General features: G+C 49.2%; 1 long non-coding RNA gene across 2 annotated transcripts; it reads left to right on the top strand.

Moving 5' to 3' along the window:
• Positions 1 to 26,091, top strand: LOC102900507. Of its 2 annotated transcripts, XR_006592441.1 has the most exons (4): positions 1 to 786; positions 17,105 to 17,295; positions 23,618 to 23,747; positions 24,186 to 26,091. It is a non-coding gene; the product is annotated as an uncharacterized LOC102900507 (long non-coding RNA). The 2 variants fall into 2 exon arrangements; XR_006592440.1 differs by lacking the exon at positions 24,186 to 26,091 and having other exon boundaries at positions 3 to 786; positions 23,618 to 23,980.
• The last annotated feature ends 1,678 nt before the right edge of the window (positions 26,092 to 27,769 follow it).

Here is a 27,769-nt window from a genome sequence, read left to right as displayed (position 1 = left end):
CACGACGTGCCCTCCTTCTCGCTTCTCCACTGCTTCCTCCCAGGCGCTTCCAGGCGCCCACACGCGCGCTCCCGTCCCGCCGCCGCCCCTCCTAGCAACCGCCCTCCGCTCCCCCTGCCAGATCCGGAAACGGGCGGTCTGGTCCGCTGCTGCCTCCGGAACCCTGCAAGCCGCTAGGCCTCCGCCTCCGCCTCCGGCTCCCCTGCCCTCTGCTGAAACCACCCTGCTGAAGGTCGACCGAGCCCGCCTGCCCCGCGAGGACAGGTGGCCCTGGGCCTCCCACTCCCGCTCCCGCCCTGCGGCGCCGCCGATGCTCCGGCAGCCGCCTCTTCCCGGATGGACCTGCTCGCTCCCCTGGTTTCCATGACACTGCACTTTCCCACGCCGCCTCCGAGTTTCTGACAGCTCGTTTCCTCGCTGGCATCGCCCCCCCCCCCCCACTCAGCCTCTCCCCGTGGGCCTGCCCGAGGCGCTGCCCTGGGCTCTCTCTCCCTCCTGCCGCTTGCGTGCCCACGGGCTCCCCCTCCGCCCCTGCCTCGTGCCACCCCCCCACTGCTGCCTCTCCAGCGGCTGCCCGTCCCTCCGTAGCCCCCAGTCCCACGTGGCTAGGGCTTACGGAACTCTTACCCTACCCCCACCCCATGTCCTAAATCACTGGACGTCAGACTGGTGCCCCTGGAGGTGTTCAGGCGTGGTCTGGCCCGCCAGCCACATGACCTGGTGGGATGTCCTGGAGGTGACTTCACATGCCCCCTGCGCCTGAGCCCCGCGGCAGGCCTGCGCGAGGTAAGGCTGTGAGGGTGCAAGGCTTACAGGATGGGATTCTGTAAAACGGCTGCACGAGTTCAAATCCTGCCTCTGCTACTTGCCTCGGGCAGGGTCCTGTATTTGTTCATCCATTTATGTAGCAGATGTTAATCGAGCCACTTCTGTGTGCCAGACTCTGTTGAAAACACAAATGGAAAAACCAAGCGGCTCCCCACACTCTTGAGTCATGGCCTTAATCAAATAAGGTCCAAACAAACGCCAAACTGTGACTCTGACGAGCATTGTGACGCAGAGGCACAGGCTGCTGTGAGACCCCCACCTCCAGAAGGTCTCCTCTGGGCTGTCAGACACAGTTTCCTTGAGGACATGCTCTTGAAGCTCAGGTGTGAAGAATGAGTGTGGGGTTATGAGGTGACAGGCTGAATAATGGCCCCCAAAGATGTCTACATCCTCATCCTCAGAACGTAGGAATGTGTTACCTTACAGGGCAAGAAACCTGTGATTCTATTAAGGAGTGGAGCTGTGAGTCTCCTGGATTGTCTGGGTGGCACAATGTCATCACAGGAGGCCTTATAAGAAGGAGGCAGGAGGGTCAGAGTCAGAGATGTGAAGATGGAAGCAGAGGTCAAGTGACGGCGTTGCTGGAAGGGGGCTGTGAGCCAAGGAAGCCTCTAGAAGCTGGAAGAGGCAAGGAAATGGATTCTCCCCCTCGAGCCTCCAAAAGGAGCAAAGCCCTGCTGGCCCACTTTGGAGACTTCTGATCCTCAGAAGTATGAGACAGTTTGTGTTGTTTTAAGCCACTGTTTGTGATCATTTGTTACAGAATCAATAAGAGACTAACATACTGGTTGAAGAATGGAAAAGCGTGTGCCGAGGCCGGGGATGCGAGATGGGTACCTGTGATTTAAAGAAAGGAAGTGTGGTTGCAGCGTATGTGTGGGTGTATGTGTGGGTGTGTACGTGTGAGTGTGTGTGAGGGGGTGGCAGCCATGGGGCTACACAGCTGGGCAGGCGCCAGACCGTGACCGCCAAGCAGCTCTTTCAAGCAGCCATTGATTGGTTGATGTTATCAACCCCTTTAAGCCTCAGGCTCCTCATTATAAAAAGATGACTTTATAGGGTCATGGGGAAAATGAAATGAGGGGCGCCTGGGTGGCTCAGTCGGTTAAGTATCTGACTTCGGCTCAGCTCATGATCTCGCGGTTTGTGAGTTCGAGCCCCGCGTCAGGCTCTGCGCTGACAGCTTAGAGCCTGGACCCTGCTTCAGATTCTGTGTCTTCCCCTCCGTCTGCCCCTCCCATGCTCATGCTCTGTCTCTCAATAATAAATAAACGTTAAAAAGAATTTTTAAAAAAAAATGAAATGAGACAGCGTAAGTCATGATAGCTGTTGGTAAGTGCTCATTTAATGTTAAGTCCTATTCTGATCTCATGGCGTTCCTGCTGGGAATTTGGTGGAGCCCCTCTGGGGCTGTGGAGAATGGAAATGGAAAGGCAGACGGGGCGGGGGGCAGTTCGGCCCTCAGTCAGAGCAGTCGAGCTTGTGTTTGTTTGCTCATTGGATTTGGCTTATGCTTACACTCCTGTTTAAATAAAAGGTTCCTCAGCTAAAACAGTTTGAAAACCACTGCTCTAGTCTGTCTCTGCTTCTTCCCGTAAAGGAACCCTGCTGTGGAGGTGCCACCAAGATTCGTCCTGCATCAGAACCAGTCCCCGACCACTAATGCCTCAGCCCTTCGTGGTCCAGCGGCCTGGGCTTTGGGGTCAAACTGGGCATTTTGTAACATAGAGTCCATTTTCTTTCCTGGCACTTCCTGTGATCTGCGTTATGTTTTCTTGCATCTTTCCTTTATGTCTGTCTTCCTCACGGGACGCTAAGGTCCACGGGGGCAGGAATCTCTCGTTTTGTTAACCACAATATCTCCAGGGCCCGACGCTGTGTCCCGACATGATAATAACGGGGAACGCTTGGAAAATGCCCCCTCTGTCCCGGGCACTGTTCCATATCCTCTACACACATTCATGGACTTAATGCTCAACCCTACCTCACATAGTCAGCATTCAAGGTTTGTGTTGAATTCACGGCTTCCCATCACTTGCGCGCCTGGTGAGTTTCTTAGCCTCTTTGAACCACGGTGGCCGCGTGCGTAAAGTGGGGAACAGCAGCATGGACGGTGGTGGTGGTGGTGAGGAGGAAATGGTGTCACGATGTCTGCCCGTCTGCAGGCTTTGGGTCTGGCGGCAGCAGGCACCCAGGAAAGGGTAGCCGTGGCACTGACCTCCCTGTGCTGGGTACCGAGTGCCCTGGTTCTGGCCGCACCGTCTGGACAGGGCCTCAGCTTCAGTCTCATGCCCCGAGCCGCAGTGGATTCCTTCCCTCCATCAGCCTAGTCACTTCCTGCGAAGTTTCTCCTGCTCACTCCTCCTCCTCTTTCTCCCCTGGGCCCAGAGCAGCACATCTGCCTTTCTGGGCTCCCACTCCTCGCCCCCCCACCCCCGCCCATTCTGATGAACCCTGCAGGCAGCTGCTTCCTTCTGTACTCCACTTCCGTTCCCACCTTCCCTCTGGGGGGGGGCTCCCCAAAGGCTCCTACAACCCATACCATCAAGTGTGACCCTGCTGGGATCCCGAGGACCAGCGTAAGTCCACACCCTGCCTAGTGGCTCCCAGGCCACCACTATCACCTCTGGCAGGAACCTCTACCTGTGGCCTGGCCCTGTCTGTCAGCCTTTGCTGAGCCCTCTCCTGTACCCGTCCAGTGTCCTGTGTACCTCCATTGCTACTCATCTGGCGTGGTCTATACGTGTCTGTCTTTCACGTGCCTGATGTAAGTGTGGTGGAAGTGGGAGATCCCCGAGGACCAGGATTCACTTTTTTTTTTTTTCAGTGCGAAAAAAGGTGATCTTTATTAAAGCACGGGGGCAGGGCCCATGGGGCAGAAAGAGCTGCCGTCACTTTTGCTCTTAAGTAATTCTGGAATGTGTCCCCTTGTCCCCTTTTCCACCACCACCCTAGTTGAGGCCACCCCAGTCTCTCACCTGGATGATCACAAAATATCATGGTCTGTCTCCTCTGGCCTTGTCTCCTCCCATTGGGCGTTAAGGTAATCCTCGGAAGGCACCAGTGAGTTTATGGCCCTCCCTTTCAGGGTCTCCATTGGCCTCAGAGCCCTGGTGACCGGTTTCCCTCCCTCCCCATCTAATTGGATCCAGACACACTGAGCTGACTTGTAGCGGCTTGAATGGACTGAACTCTCCAGATGATTGAAATGTTCTTCCTTTTGCTCAAGACTCTCCCTTTCTTCTCCTGTCCGGCCCTCCTCTACCCGTGGGCTAATTCCTGCTCATACCCAGATCTCAGCTGAGATCCTCCACCTGGGAAAGGGCTCCTGTAGCCTTGGCCACATGACCTCCTCCGACCCTACACACTCCCTGCTTTATTGTGGGGAACACAACGGGGAGTGTTGCCTATTTGTTGTATCCAGCTTGCCTGTCAGTTCTTTAAGGGCAGGGCCCCTGTCTCCACTACCCCAGAGCCAAGCACAATGCTTGGTACATAGTTGGTGCTTAATAAATAAATAGAACTGAACTACTCCAGAAGCTTGGTCAGGCCTCCCAATCCCTAGCCGTCTCCAAATTTCACCCACTCTTCTTGATAACAAAAGCCATGGCTGACATTTATTGAGTGCTTATCTTGGGCCTGGCACTTTGTTAAGCACCTTGTGCATATTGTTTACTCCTCAACAGCCTTGCGAGGTAGGAACTATTTTATAGACACTAAGTCTTCGACAGGTGACATAACTAACCTAAGGGCACACAGCGTGACAGGGTAGAGCTGGAGGGCAACCCTGCTAGTTGACTTCCTTCTCAACCTCAAGATGACCCTGTCCTCCACGCTCACTCGTTCCCCACCTTCTTCACCAAGTCTTCTCCTGCCTCTGGCCCCCAGGGTCTCTGTCTCACTAGATCCTTCTGGCCACTTCGTCTGTGCTATTGCTCCCTGATTGCACACTGCCCTGAACAGCTCTGTGGTACAGAGGTTTTGCAACAGTTAATCTCTCTCGCTAGTGACAAAGTCCCCAGGGACAAGGGCTGAGATCTGTTTGTCTAGAACCCCTGGGATATCCAGCACAGTGCCAGACACATGGCTGACACCCAGTTCACCAGTAAAACAAAGGCCAGGTCTCCAGGCTCCTGTCCATCTGAGGAGGTGGCTTGGTTGGTTCTGGTCTCTCTTCTATTCCTAGATCCATTTAAATAATGAGGAAAAGTGTCAGGGCTCAAGGGCATTCGCTGATGGAAAACTCCAGCATTTTTCTAATCCCAGTGCTTCTGAACGTAATGGGTTTCTGGGAGCCAGAGAATTTGGGGGAAGGGAATGCCAAGATTCATTGATGCTAAGTTTGTGAGCAGCATCTTGACTTCATTTTTCTGGTCAGGGAGTCCCATTTTTAACCATAGCATGTTCCTGGAAACCATGTCATAAATCAGATGATCAAAAAGAAGATATTTAAAAGAGGATATTTAATCAGCAAAAATTTCATGCCCCGAGCACTTACTATATGCCAGGCAAGCAATGATCTAGGTGACGGGAGTCAAGTTAAATATGACATGACTGTGCTCTCAGCGGTCTCACTGGCTAGAGTCATGAAGCAACACATCGCGGCAAAAGGCACCTGAGTTTTGCATGTTCTTCCTCCCATCTGCCTCTGCGAGCTCATACCAAGTGTTTCTAGAAGTTTCCCATGGGTGTTTCCCATGGGGCTCATGTCTAAGTCCAGGCATTGCCGCTAACACGTGATTTCCATGATCGCTTCCCCCTCTTCCCGGTGTAATATGTACCACACCCCTGCTGGGCACCTAGGGCTGATGATGAAGCAGGTCTAGGACCTGTTCTTCAGTGAAACAACTCTGCAATGCCTGACATGGCTGGACCACGTCAGGAACCCCTCCCCACCGCCCTCCCCACATGACCCAGACTTGATTCCATAGGTTCTGAGCTCTCAGGCTGAGCTAGGTTATTATATTCAGATGCGGCCCTTCTTTAATGACGAGGGCTCACTCACTAAGGCAAAGACATCTGCTTGACCACTTGTCCCGATAGGACGAGCCCTCATTCAGAAGGTTCCTCGCTCCTTCTAGAGCATCAGCCCCTGGCAGCTGCCCCACCACTTCCCTACAGAAGCCCACACCTGTCCCGGTTTTGCCACAGACACAGCTCTCTACTCCCCCCTGTTCCTCTTACACATGAACTACTTATTTATGCTCAGAGTGAGAAAAAAGACAAGAAGGAAATATTCTAAGAGGTTGTGATTCTGGGAGACGTTATTTGCTTTTTTATACTCTGCTATCTTTTCTGAAATTAAGAAAATAAGCATATGTCACATTCACAATCCCCACCCCCCAATAAAAGCTTTTAGCTGTGGTAGATGTTGTTACGATACAAAATTAACAACACAAGCTGTAGAAGCAAAGAGGAAAGAAAGATACATTGTAAGGTGTCAAGGAGAAGTAGAAAATCTTCCAAAAGGAATAATGTTACAATTGGAGGTTCCTAAACAAATGAATCATAAATACAGCCAAAAAATATACCATAAAACCAATGCCATAGTGACTATAAATCTCCACAATTATTCGAAAGAGTAAAATTATTTTCCAGGCCCTACAAAATACACACATCACACTGATTATATAAAGGTCTGCAATGAACTTTTAAGTGTGTGTATCACATATTAAACAACACCCACAACTTCACAACCTTTATAACATAGCAAGGCAAGGTAGGTTAGCTATAATAAACAGTACACATTTAATTGACGATAGTTATGTTCACTTTCCACTTTAGAAGTGGGGCAATGCTTGGTCTCATGACTTCCCTTTCTCTGAAACAAACAGGGATGTTCAAGATCACTCCTTGGAGATCAGCGCTGAGCATAAGGGGTGTGATTTAAGTGTCTATTTGCTCTCGATAATGATGCTCTACTGAAAGTCTTGTATTTATTTTATTTTATTTTATTTTATTTTATTTTATTTTATTTCATTTTATTTATTATTTCATTTCATTCCTGCTTATTTATTTTTGAAAGTAATTTTGATTTTTTAATGTTTATCTTTTTAAGAAGTTTTTTTATAATTTTTTTTAACATTTACTTATTTTTTCAGAGAGAGAGAGAGGGGGGGGGGGGAGGGGCAGAGAGAGAGGGAGACACAGGATCTGAAGCAGGCTCCAGGCTCTGAGCTGTCAGCACAGAACCCAGTGTGGGGCTCAAACCTGTGAACTGTGAGATCACAGACTGAGCCAAAGTCAGACGCTCAACTGACTGAGCCACCCAGGCGCCCCTAACGTTGATTTATTTTTGAGAGAGAGAGATAGAGTGTGAGCAGGGGAGGGGCAGAGAGAGAAGGAGACAGAGAATTGGAAGCAGCAGGCTAAAGGCTCTGAGCTGTCTGCACAGACCCTACCGTGGGGCTTGAATCCACGGACCACAAGATCATGACCTGAGCCAAAGCTGGACACTTGACCAACTGAGCCACCCAGGCACCCGGGAGTCATTTTAAATATCTGGAAGGGCTGATCTGGCAACTTCTCCTTCCTTCACGTCTGCGTACTGAAAGCCACAAGGCAGGGATCAGCATCGGGTTAACGCGGGCCGTAGGAAGGCTGCCACGGGCTCTAAAGTCCAGCCTTCCCATCCTTTCCTTCCTGCGGACCACCCAGCAGCAGTAACTGCAAGTGAGTGCAGTCAGTGTACAGAACCCGCTGCTGGGTGGCTGTCTTCATCTGGGACAGTGACAAGAAAGGGATGGCTGGGGGAAATCAGGCGTAGGAAAAGACCTTGGCCATGAGCCGCTCTCACGCCTAAGAGCCGCCACCAGTGACATAGGAAGGGCACGCTCTGTGCCTGGAATTACGACAGAGATGGTTAATCGTACGTCATTGCTGCAGCTGCGAGAGGTAGTATCATCCCCGTGTTATAGGTGAGAAAGCAAAGAATCAGAATCCGCGAGCTTAAGAGACTTACCGGATATTGGTTTGCTGCAGCTGCCGTAACAACGCATCACAAACCGGGCCCCTTAACGGCAATTTCTTGCCTCCTGGTTCTGGTGGGTGGAAGTCTGAGAACAAGGTGCCTGCAGGGCTGGTTCTGGGGGCTGTGAGGGAGGACCTGTTCCACGCATCTTTCTCCTAGCTTTCGACGTTTGCCCGCAATCCGTGGCGTTCCGTGGCTTGTGGTTACGTCATCTCAATCTCTGCCTTCATCTTTTTAAAAAAAAAATTTTTTTTTAATTTTTTTTTTGTAACGTTTATTTATTTTTGAGACAGAGAGAGACAGAGCATGAATGGGGGAGGGTCAGAGAGAGAGGGAGACACAGAATCCGAAACAGGCTCCAGGCTCTGAGCAGTCAGCACAGAGCCCGACACGGGGCTTGAACTCACGGACCGCGAGATCGTGACCTGAGCCGAAGTCGGATGCCCAACCGACTGAGCCACCCAGGCGCCCCTCTGCCTTCATCTTCGACGGCATTCTCCCCAGGTGCGCACCTGAGTCCAAATTTCCCCTTTCAAAAGGACAGCGGTCGTATTCAACTGGGGCCCACTCTCATGACCTCATTTTGACCATTACCTCTGTAAAGACCCTATTTCCAAACAAGACTCCGTTCTCTGTATCGGGATTAGGACCTGCCTTGGGGGGAGAGAAGCGGACACAGTTCAGTCCAGTCGCCTCTGAAGATCTGCCCTCCAAAGAGTTACAGAGCCCATATTCAAAACCGTAGACAGTCTGACGCCAGCTCTTAGCCAAACCCTATGCTGCCTCCTTCCCGGCTCTTCCTGGCTACCAGCCTCTCTCCTGTAGGACACATCTATCACGTGGGACCCGTGACTCTAGAGGACAAAGCCCACCTACCACTTTCGAGGACTTCCTAAGTAGAATCTCTTATTTTCTATGCTTTCTCCTGGAGGGACACGCCGATGGCTCAAGTCTTTTTTTCCACGTAGGGACGGACGGACATCTGCTCTACTGAAGGAGTGTTCCCCTCCCGCAATTTTTTTTTTCTTTTAATTAAAAAAGCACCGTCCGTATAGCCCCAATTTAGACTTTGTCTTGGTTGGTTCTCTCGCCAGAAGGTGGCCAGCTCTGGACTGCGTCACACCCGACCGGGGTACTGTTGGGATCCACCTCACTCCTTTCTGGGGTCTCAGGGACCCCTCCGGCTGGGTGAGGTCGTCAGTGAATAAGGCAGACGCGCACTGAGGGTCTTGTGGTGGCACGGCCGGCCGTGTGCCCAGACCCCCCTTCAGAAAGCACTTGCCGCCCCAGCTGTGGGGAGCCCCTCCCTGCAGAGAGCATCACGAGGCCGAGGCCAGGCCCCCAGCCGGTGACGGGCTGAGGCTGGGGTATAAAGGCCCAGAGCTTCAGCCTACTACGCGGCAATTCTTAGGGGCTATGTTAGTTCCAGAGTCCCGTGCTGTCTGCCGAGGTTGTCCTTGGGCCTAAATCAGAGCTCAACGTCTCCAAGTCACTCCAGCTTCCTGCCCCTCCCTCCCTTGGGTGTTGCCCTGAAGAGCACGCCCTCACGAGCCCCCACACTCAATTCCATCCCAGAGTCTGCTTCCCAAGAGCCTGCCCTGGGACTGGCCTCTCCAGGGACTCAAGTCAAAGTTTGGCCCTGAAGCTGCAAAGAAGCAGCCCTAAGTGTCCACAGGTTACTTCTATTTGGGGGATGGGCCCCAAACTTGAGCTTTCCCAACATCTGGCCAGGATGCTCAGAGGCCTGTCCAGACTCCCTTCTGTTTGCACCACTCGAAATGAGCTGACCAACATCTTTCTCCCTCCCTCTCCTCCACAAAGATTTATTGAGAAACTACTATGTGCCAAGTGCTGTTCTAGACACTAGAAATATAGCAGTTAAAAAAAAAAAGAGAAAAGTTTTTAAACTCATGAAGCTTACATTCTAGCAGGGGGAGCAGATAATTACCTAATAAATCAGTAAAATAATGTCACTGGGTGATGGTACTATAGGGAGGAAAAAGCAGGCAGTGGAGAGGGTTTGGGCAGGACAAAGGGGATAAGGTGAATAAGGTAAGATTCACCGAAAAGGTGATATTTTAGCAAAACCTGAAGGAGGTGAGGGACTGAGTCATGAAGCTATTTGAGGGTCAGCCTTTCAGACAGCAGAAAAAGCATGTGCAAAGGCCCTGAAGCAGGAGCTTGCTGTCCGTGTTGAAGCACAAGCAAGGAGGCTGGTGAACTGCAGCAGAGAGGGAGAACAGTAAGGAGTGAAATCAGAGGTCATGTGTGGGGGGATAATGGGACTGCAGGTGTGGAGGGCCTTCTAGGCCACTGTGGGGACTTTGGCATTGACTCTAAGACATGAGCCACTGGAAGGCTCTGAGCAGAGGAGAGACATGATCAGAGGGAACACCTTAAAGGCTCACTCTGCTGTGTGGAGAACGGCCAGGGAGGGTGAAGGCAGGAGACCCATTAGGTGGGGGACCTCAGTAAATTCCGGTGGGAGGCAGAGGTGGCTCAGCCGAAGGGCTGCGGTAGACGGGGCCAGATTTTGGAAACGTTTGGAAGGTAGAGCTAATGGGATCTGCTGTGGAGCCTTCCAGGGAAGCCAGATGTGTGGCTGGCAGGATCCCTCATGTGAGCACAGCCAGCAGCGTCTCTCAATGTGACAAGCACTCTGTCGCGGCCTTGGAGCCAGACACACCTACGTGTGGACCCCGACTCCATCCACACTAACAGATTGTCTGGAGTAGGTTACATCAGCTAAGTCTCCGTTTCTTCACCCCTAAACCGGAGAATCCTTATATCACGGGGTCATTGTGAAGATTAAATTAGATGATGTAGACCAAAAAGGGCAGGCACAAGGGTAAGATGATTATTTTAAATCATGCAGTTTTCCATGAGCCCCGGAAAGAGAGCAGGGGCCCGCGGAGGGGAAAGGGGAATTGGAGGGCCAAGGGAATGTGCAGAAGGGGCTGGGGCAAAGCCGGGGGGCAGCAAAGACAGCCCGGGGGAGCGGGAGCGCTAGGGTGGGGAGAGGGCAGGAATCCAGGGCACATGCTCGCCTTCTCCAGTGAGGCTGGGGGATTCCACAGCTTGGGCGGGTTGGGGCGGGGGCGGAGGAAGGTGGAGCAGTGGAAAATGGGAACATCCCCAAATTCTGGAGAGGATGAGGTCATCCCAGCTGAAGCCAATCAAAACTCTCCCCTGGGCAGGCAGAAAAAGGGTTTTACTAGGCCAAAAACTGCAGAGATGGCTAGCAGCTGCCAAGAAAGGAGGCGAGGCAAGTTCTGGGCCCGAGGCCATGAGCCCCAGGGGCCCCACCCTGGCTAGGAAAAGAGACTGGAGGAGTGGTGGGGGGCAGCCCAGAAGCCAGGGGAAGGGGGGGCCTGTCTGAACCGTCTGGTGGTGATGGGGTATGCTCCTGGAAAAACCGATAGGTCCTGGTCACAGGCAGCTGACAGAGCTCTGTGAACCAGGGCTCTGCGATTCTGTCTTTTCCTTACGAAAGGACAAAAAGCAGGATTCACATTCCTTCCATCAGAGATGTCCTACTGATTTATGCATGTGTGTGTTTTTGGTTTTGTTTTCTTTTGTTTTTGCAGCCAACCAGGGCATAGGCAGAGGTTAAACTGGGGATCCTGCACGAACCTCCCAGTTAGGGCAAGCCGTGGTGCTGAACAGGATGTGGGTTCAAATTCTGGTGTGGCTGTTGACCTCGGGCACGATGTTTGACCTCCGAGTCTTGTGAAAAGGAGATCACGGGTTATTCGTAGGTGTCCCCTGGTGGCACTTCTCTCCCCTCCCCCACCCCCGAGGTCAGGAGAATGAAAAGAGACCTTTCGTGTGTCACGGAGGCCATGGGGGCTGGTTTCTAGGGGCCAGAGTGGAGAGGTGGGGTCTGGAACCTCGGGGAGCGGGCACATACCCCAGGGCCTCTGGAGCAGCACCCCAGTTGCAGGATGGGGTGCCCTCCTTACGCCATGTCTCCCAGTTCGGATGCCTTCCCCCTCCACACCGTCGTCTGTTCCCACGTCAGCAGGGCCCCAAAGAAATGGGACAGAGCACTTGGGCGAGGGACATCCTTTCCCCAGTCGTCCCTTAAGGTAGAAGTCCCCCCAAGCCCAAAGCCTTCCAGAGGCACTAACGTCAGCCAGAAGCAGGGCCGTGGAGCTTTTCTGGAAATCTCCTTCTCGAAGCGTCACCTCCGGGAAGGACACTGCTGGGATGGGGGCCAAGTCCCACAGCTGCTCGGCACCCTCCTGGCCTAGAGTGGCTTCCTGTGTGCCCGCTCGCACAGTCACAGTCCTGGGGTCCCGGGGGCAGGGGTGCTGGCTGGCCATTCCCCTCCCTGTCACCACCCTCTGCAAGAAGCCAAAGCAGCCCATCGCCAGCAGATTCCCATAGTCTCTTTCCCTCGGGCAGGAATGGAAACAGAAGTCTCTCCCTCCTCCTCCCCCATCCCTTGCCTGCCTTCCTCCCCTTGACTGTTCTTTCTCTGGTCAGGTCGCAGGCTTGGAAAGCCATTTGGGTTTTATGTCCAAGTAACTAGGTAGAAGACAGAAGCTCTGACTCCTGGTCCCCAGTCAGTTTTTCAGGCCAGCACGTCATAGAATTTGAACACAGGCTCCAGGATCTCCCCAACCAGGCCAGTGCCCTTTTCGCGAGCGGTTTCTGTGTGCCGGGCACCGCACTCAGTGCTTGAGGGGCATTATTTACTCCTGACGACAAGTTCAGGAAAGAGCCACTAGGAGCTCTAGTTTACAGATGTGAAAATGGACATAAGCAAGTTGCTTAAGGTCCCGCGCACCACAGCCTGCGTCGGGAGCCAGGTCTTATGACTTCAAAGTTGAGCTCTTTGCCACCATATCACACTTCCCAAAGCATGTTCCGTGAATCATTCATTCCTCAAGGTCGGCCAGGAACGACAGAGACCTGGGGTCAAGCATGCTAGGATGATGCTAGCCTCTCCACTTCTTGGAGAGTCTCAGAACACGTTAACAGATTAAAGGCTCTGAGAAGTCCTGCAGGAAGTAAATCCGTTTAACTCTCTGTAACCCAATGTGTCCCAAACTTATCTGCACTTGGATCCCACCTCCCCACCCCACCTTGTTTTGTTTGTTTGTTTGTTTTTAAAGGGACACTGTTTCCATCCCAGAGAAGGCTCTGGGAAGCGCCACCCAAGGTCACATTACCTGTCGTGTTTAGATATTGCCTGGCAATATGGCACAAGTTCCGTGCCTGGACCTCAATAAATATTGGTTGGATAAAATGAATGTGCTTCTCCCATTTTCAGCCATCCTCACCCATTCCCCACTCTTCTTTTCCCTGAGAAATTCCTCAGCTGAGGGATATACCCAGGCCTGCAGATAACCCACTCTTGATGTCCTCCTGGGTGGCTCTTCCGGGCTGGACTGGTCACGTGGGAAGAAAATTCCATTCAGGCAGCTCCTGAGGCCTCCCCTAGTCCAGCCCCTCGGAGGTCTCTGTTCTAAGGATGAAGGGAAACGTTGGAGACAATCCCGTCCTGTTTTGGCCCCAGGAATATGGGTGTGGAAGAGGGGGTAGAAAGTCTGCAGCCCTCCCAGCCGTTAAGGCAGAACTCAGACCTTGAGGTGTCCCTCCTCCCCTGCTAGTGCTCACACCTCCATTTCCACCCTCCTCCACTCCCTTCCTCTGCGTGTACCTCTTCCTCCCTACCCTCCCGGCCTCGGCCTCAACTCCCTACTGGAATGGAATCAGAAGTCCTCACCGGGGACCACGAACACACGCCCAGTTCGGGAGATTCAGGGATAATTGCTACGGGACGGGGCTCAGCCCTCCTGTGCCTTCAAATGCAGCCAGGGTCGGGAACCGCGGTCTCCCACCAGGAGCCATGGCCCTCTCCCCCACCCTTTGGCAGCACCCCCTCGGCAAGCCTCCTACCCTGGCACGGCAGCCACTGTGCCCCTTCCTCCCTTCTCCTGACCCCGGAGCGCCGCTGGAGAAATGCCGCCTCCACCGCTACCAACTGGGACTCCCAGATCAGCGCCACTCGCCGGCACGAGTAGCGGGCCTGAGTCTTGCCGTCTTCAACCTCCTCCTATTCTGGGCCTTCCTCACTCCCTCTATGTTCCCTCCTGACCCCAGGCATAACGCTCAGCTCCCTGTCTGCTACCGGAAAACAAAATTGAGGCCGCCAGGAGCACACGATCTCCATCAGATTCTTGCCCCCTACCGATCCTGCTATCACCGTCCCTACCGCTTTCCTGTTCATTTTAGAAGCGGGCCGAAATCCAGGTCAGATCCCCCTAGCCTCTAAAGTCAGGTTGCCAGGGTTCAAATCCCATTTATATCACTTGCAGGCTGTGTGATCTTGGGTAGGTCTCTTAATCTCCTCAGTGCCTCAGTTTCCTCATCAGGGAAATGGGATCATCCTTGCCTTTACCTCATAGAGTTGACGGAAGGACTAAATGAGATAAGCCCCACAGAGAGCTCGGCCCGTTGGCAAGTGCTAACACAGGCTAGTTCTTGTCAGCTGCTCCCTGCCTCCTCCAGACCTTGTTCCGTCATTGCGAGCCTCTCCTGCTTCTAGCTCTCGCCTCTTGCTGCACAGAGATGCCCAGGTCCCTCTGTCCTAAAAAGCTCCTCTTGATCCTGTGTTCCAGATTTCTCTCGTTCCTTCTCACCCAAGCCTCTTGGAAGCTTTATCGGCTCTCTCATTGCCTTCTCTCCCTTTTGTTCCTCGGTCCACCAAGGACCTGGCCAAAACCACCTGGTCCCTAACTTCTGCCGACTGCGCTGGACTCTCTTGCTCATTTTCTCTTTACAAACAGGCTCGGCTTCGATGCCTCCTCAGCCCTCGCTTGCTTCTCCTTGTGTGTCCGTCCTCTGCCCGTCCCCTCCGGGGCTCATCATCCTCTGCCGGCCCCAGGAAGGCTATCGTTCCCCTGCGTTTGTCCTTAGTTGATGGGTCTCCTCTGCCCCCTCACGCTCCGCTCAAGTGATCTTAGCAGCTCTCATGGGCCCGACTTCCTCTTGATGATCGATACCTGTCAAGGACTGAGTCGTGTGCCCCCCAAATTCCTAGGTCAAAGCCCAACCCCCAGTGTGACTGTGTATGGAGATGGGACCTCTAAGGAGGTAATTAAGGGTAAGTGAGGTTATAAGTGCAGGGCCCGAATCTGATAGGACTGATGTCCTTATACGGAGAGGGAGAGTCACCAGAGATCTCTCTCTCTTTCTGGGCTCGCACAGAGTAAAGGTCATGGGAGGACACAGCAAGAGGGTGCCATCTGCAAGTCGGGAAGAGAAGCCTCACCACAAAGCAGCTCTGCTGGTCCCTTGGTCTAGGACTCCAGCATCTAGAGCCGTGAGAAAACAAATTTAAGCCACCCAGCCTGTGGCATCTTGTTACAGCAGCCTAAGCTAACAGGACATCTAAGCGGATCAGTTAGCTTTGCCTGCATAACAAGCAATTCCAAAATTTAGTGGCTGAAAACAACAGCCATGTATTTAACTTCCCTTTCCGCGGGTCAGCGGTTTGGTCTGGGCTCAGCAAGGTGGCTCTTCTGCCCTTGGCCAGGTCCACTCATGTGTCTGTGGCCAGCTGCTGGCTTGGCTGGGTGCTGGCTGGTCAGGTGGCCCCAGGAGGGACGGCCCGTCCCCACGCCATGTTCTCTCTCATCCTCCCGCATGTGGGTCCGGGCTTGTGTTTACGGCAGTGCAGCATCAGGCTTCTAAGAAAGCAGAGTTGAGGTTTGCAGGAAAAGCCTCAAGCTAGAGGCAGAGATCCGGGTCTTTCCATTCACACCTGGTCCCCTGCTAGTGGACTTCTCAATATCAATTGTCATTGGGCAATGAACTAGGAATATAAACTAATAATTAAATAAGCAAATTCTGGGAGAAGCACCTAGCACTTTAAAATGTGGTTGATGGGGCGCCTGGGTGGCTCAGTCGGTTAACTGTCCGACTTCGGCTCAGGTCACGATCTCGCGGTCCGTGAGTTCGAGCCCCGTGTCGGGCTCTGTGCTGACAGCTCAGAGCCTGGAGCCTGTTTTGGATTCGGTGTCTCCCTCTCTCTGACCCTCCCCCGTTCATGCTCTGTCTCTCTCTATCTCAAAAATAAATAAACGTTAAAAAAAATTTTTTTTAAATAATAATAAAATAAAATGTGGTTGACAGGACTTGACAGACATGGGATGAGGAAGGATAGGGAAAATAGACCTTCTCCTGGGCAGATGGCTTGGTGGACTGGATGGAGAGTGGAAAAAACTTGCTGAGCACTTATTATATGCCGGATACTGTGCTAAGCACCTGGCACCCAGAGGACATCGAGGTGCTTGAGAAAAGGTCTCTGGAGCCAGACTTGCTGAATTTGAAGCTCAATTCTGTCATTAAGCCAGAGAAAGTTACTTAACCTTTCTGTGCCTCGGGCCCCTCCTCTGTAAAGGAGGCATGATCACGATACTTCCCCGGGCGCCTAGCTAACTCTGTAGGTAGAGCAGGCGACTCTTGACTTCAGCCCCACGCAGGCCTGGAGCCTACTTCTATTGTTTTTTAAATCATCATCACCATCAGTAATACTGATAAATAATGGCACTTACCTCACGAGGCTGTTGCACGGATTAAATGAAATAATACACATTGGTCCCATAGAAATGCCCAGCACGTGTGGTATCCTATAAACATCTGCTCTTGGCCTTATTGTCTCATTGAACCCTCGCAACCGACTTAAGAGACAGGCACTTCTGTCTCCACTTTACAGGTGAGGACACGGAGGCCTGGAAAGGTTAAATAATGGCCCTACCACGCATGGCTAGGATGTGGCTTTGGACCCAGGCAGCCATAACTCTAGAACCTGTTCTAGAACTTATGCTGTTAACCACCACTTCCTCCATACCCCGCCCACCCGCGCCCCCCACCCATTTACCATTCATCAACAGCAAGAGAACGTGTTTGAGGCTGAAGATCATGAGTTTGGTCTAGATGTCGATGTGGAATTGCTGCTGAGACATCCAGGTAGAGACTTCTGGCCAGCAGCTGGGTTTGTACGTGGAGTACAGAAATCAAGACACGGTGGACTGATGGGGACATGTAGACAGATTGAGTCACGGCTGGTAAGGTCACACAGGGAGATGGTGTAGCACTACAGCAGGGGACGGCCCGGGACACATTTAAAGAGTAGATGGAGGAAAAGGAGTCTGAGGATAGACAGCCACGGAAGGGAGAGGGAGGTTTTGGAGGGAGGGAGACCATACGTCTGGGTTCACCTTGGGAGAGTCTTAGTTTATGACGGTTAGCCTGGCGTAATAATTCATTAGTGCCCTTTGTCTCTTTAAATAGCGGCCCAGTTTGGAAGACAAATGATATATTCACCCTCCTTCGGGGGTCAAGGAGGAGAAAGCATCCGGGAGGAGGAAACACAGGTGTAAAATACCACGGAAAGAACAAGGAAGCGGTGTTTGCAATGTGGTCCGCTGGAGTTGAGTTTGGCAAACTGCTGACTTTGAGCGAGGTTTCTGAGGAAAGAAGTGGTAAGTACGTGCATGCTGACATCTGAAAAGGAGCTCAGTAGAGATAACAGATATGCACATGTCACTATCTTTGAGACGGGGGTTACAGAAGTGAACAGACAGGACTGTCCTGATGGAATTGTGTGTGTGTCGGGGGGAGGGGGGGTTGGAAGAATCAAGTAGAGTGACCTGGTAGAATCACTAGGAGCTATTTGAGGTACATGGGGTGGGGTGGGAAGCCCTCTCAGAAGCCCTAACACTTGACCTGAGAGCTCTGTGAAAAGGGTGAGTCTGCCTGGGAAGCTTAAGAGATGGAACCTTCCAGAGAGGGAGGTAAGAGTTCATGCAAAGGCCCTGAGGTGGGAGTTTGAAAAACACAAAGGAGGCTAGTAAGGGTGGCCGTGGAAACCAGAGGGGAGAAGACGGATTCGAGTGCTAGCACGAGTGAATCGACGGCCCTGGTGACTGGATATGAGGTGGGGGGCGGGGGGAAGCAGGGGATGGTCTAAGGGTGACTTCCCATGTCAACTTGGGAAACGTGGGTACACCCCTCCCCACCCTCGACGGAGCTGGCAGAAGGAACTGGTTTTGAAGGAATGGGATGAATCATGTAGTGAGTTAAATAGTGGTTTATCCACTTGGACATGTCCTCTGTCCAACCCTATCCTGTGAACCTGTGAATGTAACCTGATTTAGAAGAGCAGTCTCTGCAGATGTAATTAAGGATCTTGAGATAAGATCATCCTAGGGTTAGAATGGGCCTTATATCCAATGACAGGTGTTCGTGTAAGAGAAGGGCAGAGGGAAATCTGAGACGCAGAGGGGACAGGAGAAGGCCATGTGAAGATGGAGGCAGAGATTGGATTCTTGGCAGCCATGGCTAAGCAATGCCTGGGGTTACCAGAAGCTGGAAGGGGCAAGGAAGGATCCTCCCCTAGAGCCTTCAGAGGGAGCGTGGCCTTGCTGACACCTTGACTTCAGACCTCTGGCCTCCGCAGCTGTGAAAAACTAAAATTCCTGTTGTTGTAAGCCACCAAGAATGGGCTAATTTGTTATGGCAGCCACGGGATACCAATACGGACTCCTCCGCGTTGGGTTGGGGTGGGGGGCACATAGAGGTGTTGACTGGGCAAGTGCATGAGCTGCCCTCAGGAGAGAGAGTCCAGGGCTGGAGATAAAGCTTTGGAAGCCCATTGAGCAGGTGGCAGTTTAAACCAGTGTCATCTCTGAGGGGACCCTGGAACATGGCTCCAGAAGCTCTTTCTCAGAAGCACAGAACCAAAAGCATTCCAGATTTTTAAAACCAGATTTCACTCACTGATATAACCAAACACCCACACTATATATATATCAATGAAATGTAATGTTCGTACCAAAGAATATGTTTATATGCATTTTAATATCTCCCAATAGATTAAAGAATATTTTTATCCGATTATTTTAAGTCAGGAATGCTTGCACTTCCTTGGACTTCTTCTGGGTCTGATGTGAGGCGAGCCCGTGTTACATCTGACACTACTGAGAATATATAGGGAGAAGGGCGTATACATTAGAAGGAAGTGCCAGAAATAGTATTTGTTAGTTTCTGAAATTGCATAGCATAAATTTCTCCCAGGGCCCCTGGGTGGGCAGAGGAAGTGCTTCAGTTTCCTCTTTATCACTTCTCTCAAAATGGGCCACTCGCCGATATTGCAAAAGTGACATTCCTCTCTTAGCACCTGGTATGCCTCTAACATTTGCAGGGCCTGGGCCAAGAGTACAAATAGAGGCCCGTGTAACGCATATCTAACAATCTCTCAATTATTAAACCCGTAAACAGTTAATTAGAATGCAGTGTTTCTCTCTACCTTGACGAATAACTTCCTAATGCCCTGGAAGTCCCAGATCAAGTTCAGAACCAGCAGGCTTTTTGGAGTTCGCACTGGAATGTGGAACATGGGCAGGGCTCCCTCCCGGCCCCTTCTCCTCCCACTCCCTGCCCAACAGCACACCCGGAGGGGCCTCCCAGGATGCAGGCTGACACCAGTGCCCAGAGCCAAGCTTCAGCCACTCGCTTCTACAAACAGAGCCTCAGGCCACCCTCAGGCCTGAGCACCCCCGTGGCTCCAGAGGACTGGCCCAGAAAAGAGGCCCTGCATAGGCCCTAGAGTTGATTTGGGACATTTGGGGCAGGAAATTCTGGGATCTAGGAATTTCTGGGATCTGGAATGGCCTAGGGATAGGTTTGGTCCTGTGGCTCTGTGGACTCCTTGACCAGCGAGAAGGGGCACAGAGCACAGGACCAGGACAGGGGCTCCTCTTGCCTAGGTAGATCTAACGTGGGGGTGCTGGTCAGCCTGCACTCTAACAAGAGAGTCAGAGAAGTAGACCAACACCTGGCCAAGCTCATGTGCAGACTTTCTTGTGTACTTTTCAGTTTTGAGAAAATGCCAGGTTAAAAAATGAAGTACCATAGATATTTTGAGCCCTGATTAATAAACACTATTATCATGCCAATATTTCATTGAGTTCTAGAAATCAAAGGTCAAATCCCTAAAAAGTTTTGAATATAGTAATATAAGACAACGAAGCAATAACTTGGGTGGCAGTGCTTTCTGGAAGTTTTTTCCACTTCTTCCCTTCTTCGTGCCTTCCTCCCTCCCTCCTTCCAATCCATCTCCTTCTTTCCAAAGCAGGAAGAGCCTAAATGAAGGCCATAGGCTTGGATGCAGTGGGAAAGTGCAGCTGAAGTACAAAGCAAGAGGGCCATGGCAGAATTCTAAGAGATGTCAATATCCAATAATCAAGCCAAAGAAGAGCTTCTACCAAGGAAAGTTCTGGAGTGGCATGGGAGGGAGAGGAGAGACTGGGAATCCATAGACTGGGGAGCAAAGAGTTCCACAGGAGGGAGTTGTCCAGAAGAGCAAATGCCTCAAGGAGGTACCATCTTCCTCAGGCCGACTGAAGCAAATCGGGCCCATGCCTCTTCCAGCCCAGTCCCTCTACTTCTCTGGAGAGCACCAGCTCTTCCTCATACTCCATGTGGAGCTGCTTCAGTCCTGCCCCATCTTTTCTCACCCTGCATTTCCCCGCTTTATCACAGCTGTCCTCACCGTTGGCTTCCCAACGTCCATCTCCATCCCTGGTCTCTTTCTTGAACCTCTCGCAGAACAATGGGTCCCAAGCATGTGCTTTGGTTAAGGGAGATGCTCACCAGATAATGGTCCAATGACCTTGTCCAAAACAGAAATGTTCACCAGTGTTCCTGATTCCCAAAGCGAGGACAATCTACTTCATCTCTGGAGAGAAAAGTGTACATAAGCCCTTTATCCTGTGCTCTTCCTGTCCCCTCAACATTGGAATGTTCTTGTCCTTTCCCCTGCTCCCCAGAAATGCTCTTTCCTTGGTCTGAAATGTTCTCTCCCCCATCCTGCCCTCCCAATTCAAATGTCACCTCTTGGTGACTCCTCAGGCAGGAAGGCTTTTCCGGATAGTGTGTGTGTGTGTGTGTGTGTGTGTGTGTGTGTGTTCACCTCTTATATTTTTCATTTTATATTTTCATGGTCTCCTTTTTTTTTTTTAATTTTTTTAACGCTTTATTTATTTTTGAGACAGAGAGAGACAGAGCATGAACGGGGGAGGGGCAGAGAGAGGGGGAGACACAGAATGGAAGCAGGCTCCAGGCTCTGAGCCATCAGCCCAGAGCCCGACGCGGGGCTCGAACTCACGGACCGCGAGATCATGACCTGAGCTGAAGTCGGACGCTCAACCGACTGAGCCACCCAGGTGCCCCTCATGGTCTCCTTTCTTCCACCAAAATTGTAAGGCTGGTAGGGAAAGTTTGCTTTACCCAGTGTACCCAGTGTTATAAACCGAATTTAAGTGCCCCAAATTTGTAGAACATAGTAATACTCTCTCATAGAAGTTTATTTAAAAGTTCAATGGGTGATGGGCACCCATATTAAGGAGGGCACTTGTTGAGATGAACACTGGATGTTACATATAAGTGATAAATCACTAAATTCTCCTTCTGAAACCAATACTGCACTATATGTTAACTAACATGAATTTAAATAAAAATAAAATTAAAAAGTTCAAGTTTGATGAAGCAATCAGGAAAGATTTTGTTTAAGAATCCTTCAGTCTTTGTTAATCTGTTTTTCAGGGATCAGCCCCTCTGGGTTGATCCAGGTTTTAAAAGGGCAACCTACTATCTCCCATTCTGGGTGGGATCCGAGCCTAATATCTGTATTATGTATCATCACTTAATTATCGGAGAAAAGCTCTTAGATGTTCTGCAAGTATCTGGAATTTAAAATGCTTTAAACTCAGCCCCTTCCCCAATATCCGTGAGCTTGATTCCTCATCTCTAAATTTTGTTCAAATGTTCCCTTCTCCGGAAAGTCTTCCTTACTCATTCTATTGAAATCTGCAGCTGCCTTTTCCCTAGTCATTACATACAACCTCTTTCCTGCTTCATTTTCCTCCATAGCACATATCACTCCCTGATATACTACATAGTTTATTAATAGTCTATTAATTACCTATCTCCCCTCAATAAAAGATAAGTTCCATGAGGGTGGAGTTTGTTCATTGCTGCATCCCAGTGCCTAGAGCAGTACCTGGCACACAGTAGGTCTTTTTTTATTTGAGTGAGAGAAAGAGAGAGAAAGAGAGAGCATGAGCAGGGGAGAGGGGCAAGGGAGAAAGAGAGAGAATCTTAAGCAGTCTCCACATTCAGTCCACAGCCTGACGTGGGGTTCAATCCCATGACCCTGGGATCATGACCTGAGCTAAAACCGAGAGTCAGATGCCCAACCGACTGAGCCACCCTGGTGCCCCTGAACTATTTGATATTTTAAAAATCAATAGAGTTGTCCTAGAGAGTGGTGGCTTCCTATCACCCATTTCTACCTCAACGTCCATACTTCCATACTTCCACATGGCCCATTACCTGTCCAGGAGATGCTCACTCTAACTCTTCAACTTGGCTGTCAGAGAAAGGATGGGTCCTGATTAGTTTAAGCCATTATCTATCTGCATGTATATTACCACCCCCTTCAGGAGGGCACAAGACAGAAGTTGACCCGCCCAAGTGTTTTCTCTTTCCTCATAGATGTGGACAAGATAATGCCAACTGTCTCTGGCAGCCATCTTGTGACCACAAAACCAGCCAGGGGCAAAGCTGTCATTGAGCATGCAGAGCTGAGAGAGAAAGAGTTTGGGTCTTCCATGCACCCTATGTCTGTACTGCTGGTCCATTCATTCCCTTATTCTACAAATACTGATTGAGCACCTGGTATCCATCAAGTACCATTTTACATGCTGGGGATACAGCTGTAAATCTAAACAGACAAAAATCTACTTCATGGAGCTTCCCTTCCTGGGGCAGGAGGTGGTGGGGAGAGTAGTGACATCATAAAAATGACTACAATACACAGGTAAATAACATATAAGTGCTATGTAAAAAAAAAAAAAAAAGCCATTTGCTAGAATGGATTTTCAAACACTGAAGTCCTATATGTGTTGTGTGTTCTTTTCAAAGATAAATCAAAACATCCCTTTTGGAAATTGACAATCGTTTAGTTTCCAATGTGTAAGAATACATCATTGTGCACTGGAGTTGGGATTCTGATCTTATTTTTTATCTAATCCAATGGTTGAAGACAGGTGGAAATTGTGAAGGACTTGGGAGCACTCCTGCTGATTGGGATTTAAAAAGGCATTTGTCTTTGGACGAGGGTAATGACCACATGAATAAATATCGGAACTGCCTGTCAGTGTTGCAAAAATATCAGACACAAACAAGGCAAATGACAACAGAACAATAAAGCACGCATACACATATGTGGTGGTAATTCTTTGAAATGTGGATTACCAATGCACTGGCAATGAAAATGAACCAATGCTATCATGCATCACATATTTTGGAGATGCTCCTAAATTCTGGCATAAATTTATCCAACATCAAGCATCATTTTGAAATGTACATGGAATACCATATAAAAATGATCAGAGCAACTTAACATTACAACCAGAATACAGCGTATCAGGAGATAAAAGTGTAAACTCTGCTGAAGCCAAATGCATATGATTATATTTAATTGCAAAGCCTGGAACTGCTAAGTTTATTGACAAATTGTCAGTCCTGACACCAAAAAAAAAAAAAAAAAAAAAAGCGGAGAATGTTGATCAAAGTAAACATAATGACTGACGAGATATCTCTGTCCAGCAAAATAAATGACAGAAATGGCAGCCGATATAGAGCAGCCATTTTTATCGGTACAACAAAGTGAAATGAGTCACTGAAAACTGGCAAACCCAAGTGATATTCTGAATCCTGGTGGTTTTTTTTTTTTTTTAGGATTGTCAGTATGACAGCCTATGAGTCAAGTGAAGAAGCCCATGAAAATATTTTATGCTGCCAACTTTGGCCAGCTTGTACGGACAACTGACTGATAACTTGCGGCATGGACTGGAAGCAAGAATTTAGGGTAGGCATGGATGGGCTGAAGCTCTGGCTGGCAACATGAGAAATCTGTCTCCATAGTCAAGCTGTTACCGCAAAGCTGTGTCTCCTCAGTGCCCTTATATACAAAGAAACCGTTGCCCTCCAGAAAGCGTGTGCAGATTTAAGACAAGTACTTAATGAAGCTGATAAACTTGTCAATCATGTCACAAGCAGGCAGTTCAATAAAGACCTGACCTGTTTTCTTGGCTGAGTGAAGAGACGGGTGGTGACTACAAAGAACCACTGTTTCAAATGAAAGCTCATTGTCTTTTGATTAGAAAAGTTTTTACTCTACCGAGTTATAAGGGGAACTTTATTTTTTCAGAGAAAACTTTCCTTTGGTGAGATAGTATAGCAGGGTGGGCGTGGCTTACAAGTTAGTCTGTGTGCTCATCTCAACTCCTGTACATGCTGTTACCAGGCAAGTGTATGAGGAGTCGGCCATCGACACCCGGGAGATGCATTGGCAGAAACCTGGCCCCGTCTGGCAGAGACTTCGATCCTGGGACTTGAGGTTTTTGCTGTTGCCTGAAAGACCTGGTTTTTAACTCATCTGAAAATGGGAAGAGACATTAGACGACTTAATAAAAAGGCTAAGGAGTCAAACTGGAAGTGGTTTAGTAGAGCAATAAAAGTTTCCTTGTCTACTAAACCACTTCCAGTTTGACTCCTTAGCCAAATAATTTTGGACCTTAGTATGAAGAGCGGATCCTAGAGATAGTGTCAGATGGTTTCTTGAAACTACTTTTCTGGTTCTTTCGTTCGGGGTTTTTGTTTTTGAATACAGTCATTTATATCATTTTCTTCCACTCGCATCATTTTGAGTGGGAATTATCTTTCAGCATCTGATCCAGTCAGGGGAGACAGTTAAACAGAGTAGGAGTCAACGTTTACTGGCACTTTCTTTGTGCAAGGGACCGTTGGAAGTGCACATACTCATTTAATCCTCTCAGTGACACCGACAGGTAATATCATCCCATAAATAAGTGACTGTTATTATCTTTGTTTTATAGATATTGAAACTTAGGCACAAAAGGTTAAGCCCTTTGCCCAAGGTCCCACAGGTAGAAAAGCCAGGATTAAAGGCCAGACAATTCTGCCTGCCAAGGGCAAACTTTGAACCATTGCGCTATATTTTTAAAATATATAAATATGCATGTATGTATATACTTAACATAAGTGGTACTTTATTGCTCCTGCAACAAATGACCACAAGCCTACTGGTTAAAACAGCATGCGGTTATTATCTTAGCATCATGGAGGTCAGAAGTCCAAAATGGATGTCCCCAGGGCTGCGTTCCTTCCGGAGGCTCTAGGGAGAATGTTTCCTTGCTTTTTTCATTTTCTAGAGGTTACCTGCATCCCTCGACTCTCGGCTCCCTTCCCCCATCTTCAAAGGCAGAAGTGTCACACTTTCAGTTCTCTCTCTGACTCTGACAATGATTCTCCTGTCTCCCTCTTTTGCTTGTAAGGACACTTGAGATTACATCTGGATAATCCAGGATCATCTCTTGATTGTAAGGTCGTTGACTAGCAACGCTAATTCCATGTGCAACCTGAATTACTCCTTGCCACATAGCATAACATGTTCACGGGTTCCGGGAGTTGGGACATGGATATCTTAGCGAGGTCGCCATCCTGCCAACCGTAACTTGTAACTTTCTTAGTTCACACTCTGAAACTTAAAACCCAAAACGGTGTCCAGTGGCTAATCTCCCTCTATGTCTGCTCCCTGGCCACATAGCTCCCTTCCTCAGAAGCATCTGATGTTATCCTGTGTCCTAGATGTATTTTATGCATGTAAAGGCAAATATGTGTACTTGTTATTTTTTTAATTGTTTGATCTTCCCTACAAACACCGTCCTACATATTGCTTGTTTTCATTTAAAAGCTATGTCCTGGGGATCGGTCAGGTTGATATATAAAGATCTGGGTGTCCTTCTTTTCTGTGTCTACATCATCTTCCACTCCGTGAGTGTATATTATGTTGTATTTACCTTCTTCACTTAGCCCACAGGACGGCGGGGGGGGGGGTCTCCAATCTTTCAGTTGTTTTCAGTGTTTTGCGATACAAACAATGCTGTAGTGAACAGCTTTGTACCCTCATCTGGAAAGTGTAGAGTGTGTCTATAGGATTAACCTCTAGAAGGAGAATGACAGGGTCATGGAGTCTGTGCATGTGTCATTTAGCCAGCTAATGCGAAACTGCCTTCTTTCACCCTTTCCAATTAGGAATTAAAAAAATAAATAAAGGGGCGCCTGGGTGGCTCAGTCGGTTAAGCGTCCGACTTCGGCTCAGGTCACAATCTCATGGCTCATGAGTTCAAGCCCCAATCAGGCTCTGTGCTGACAGCTCAGAGCCTGGAGTCTGCTTCAGATTCTTTGTCTCCCTCTCTCTCTCTGCCCCTCCCCTGCTCACACTCTGTCTCTCCCCCCAAATAAAATAAACATTAAAAAAGTTTTAAAAAATAAATTAAAAAAATAAAGAACTTACGTTTACCTAACAAATGTAATAAATAGCTCTTGGTGTCTAGGAATGTGTTCTAAAAAATGTCAGTAGATATGTTATTTGCTTTTCATTATTGTCTTTTAATCCTCTTAACATTTCAAGTTTAACAACCTGTTTTGCTTTTATTGTAATTTTTAAATTTTCTTCTTTATGGTGAGTGATATTGGCTTTCTGTTTATAAAGTACTATAAACTCCCATTTAAATATATTTCTTTGGGGAAAAAAAACAATATATTTCTTTGGGACACCTGGGTGGCTCAGTTGGTTGAGCATCTGCCTCTTGATTTCAGCTCAGGTCATGATCTCGGGGCTGTGGAGTTGAGCCCACATCAGGCTCCATGTGGAGCCTGCTTAAGATTCTTTCTCTCTTCCTCTGACCCTCTCCCCTGCTCTCTCTCGCTCTCTCTCAAATTAAAAAAAAAATTAAGGATGGTATTTATAAAAATAAATAAGTGAATGTATATATTTCTTTATGTTAAAAGGGTGAGATGATTTAAAGACAAATAATATGTCAATAATAATACAGAAGTTACCCTGACATGGCCAAAAATTATGAGGGAGGTGTCCTAATGGCTGATTCCTCGCATCAAATCACTACTACCTGATTAGTTTTTGTTGAGGTTTTTTTTTTTTTTTTTTTTTTTTTTTTCCATAACAGAGAATCATTGTCAACAGCAAGATCCTTAATAGACAAACGGGGGTGGGGACTGGCAAAGCAGAAATTCTGCAGAAGCTGCCTTTGTGATATTCTCAAATGCTTTTAAATCCTATCTCGTGGATGGAAGCCAGAAACTCGGGCACCCAACAGAGAAAAAGTCAAATTCAAATAGATAAACTGAAATAATTAAAACCAGACAGTCCTAGAGCGTTAGGCTTCCTGCTACTAGTCAGGCGACAGCTTTTAGGGAAGTCTAGCCTTGATTCGTGTGCTATAAACATGCTCACCTTTTTCATCCTTTGCTATGAACACTCAGCCTAGCTCACTCACTTTGTGGATCGCGGGGGGCAAACTTTAATCAGGGCTCTCCCCTGGGGCGTATCCTTGTTGTGACGGAGCATATCGCATTCCTTAGTTGAAAAATGAGGGCATGCAAACTCTTTTTAATGTTTGCTATGCCAACATTCCCCAAGGGAGGGGACTACAGAAAAGAGTTTTGGGAGACTTCAATGAATATTACTTGGAAAAGGAATTCTATGATTAGATGTTTGGAAAACTTTGAGTTAAAAGCTTTCTTTACTGCAGGCCAGCTCACAGCATTTAGTATGCTCTCTGGCCAGAACCATGAACTCAGTTTATCTCAAAGGACCAGCGTTTCACGGACCATCGGGTGTTCAGTGGTGCTAGCCTAGACAAAACATAATTAGGAAAGTGAAACTTTACCTGAATTAGACAACGTACTCTCAAAGCTAAATTTGGGATAACTGGGGTTATCTGCTTTCTTGGATTATTCACATGCTGATCATTTCCAATGACCGAAGCACTTGCTTTGTGCCGG

Source organism: Felis catus, chromosome F2 (genome assembly GCF_018350175.1).
Source record: "Felis catus isolate Fca126 chromosome F2, F.catus_Fca126_mat1.0, whole genome shotgun sequence".
NCBI lineage: Eukaryota > Metazoa > Chordata > Mammalia > Carnivora > Felidae > Felis > Felis catus.
Note: the sequence above shows the minus strand (reverse complement) of the source record. Positions and strands in the feature narration are given on the sequence as shown.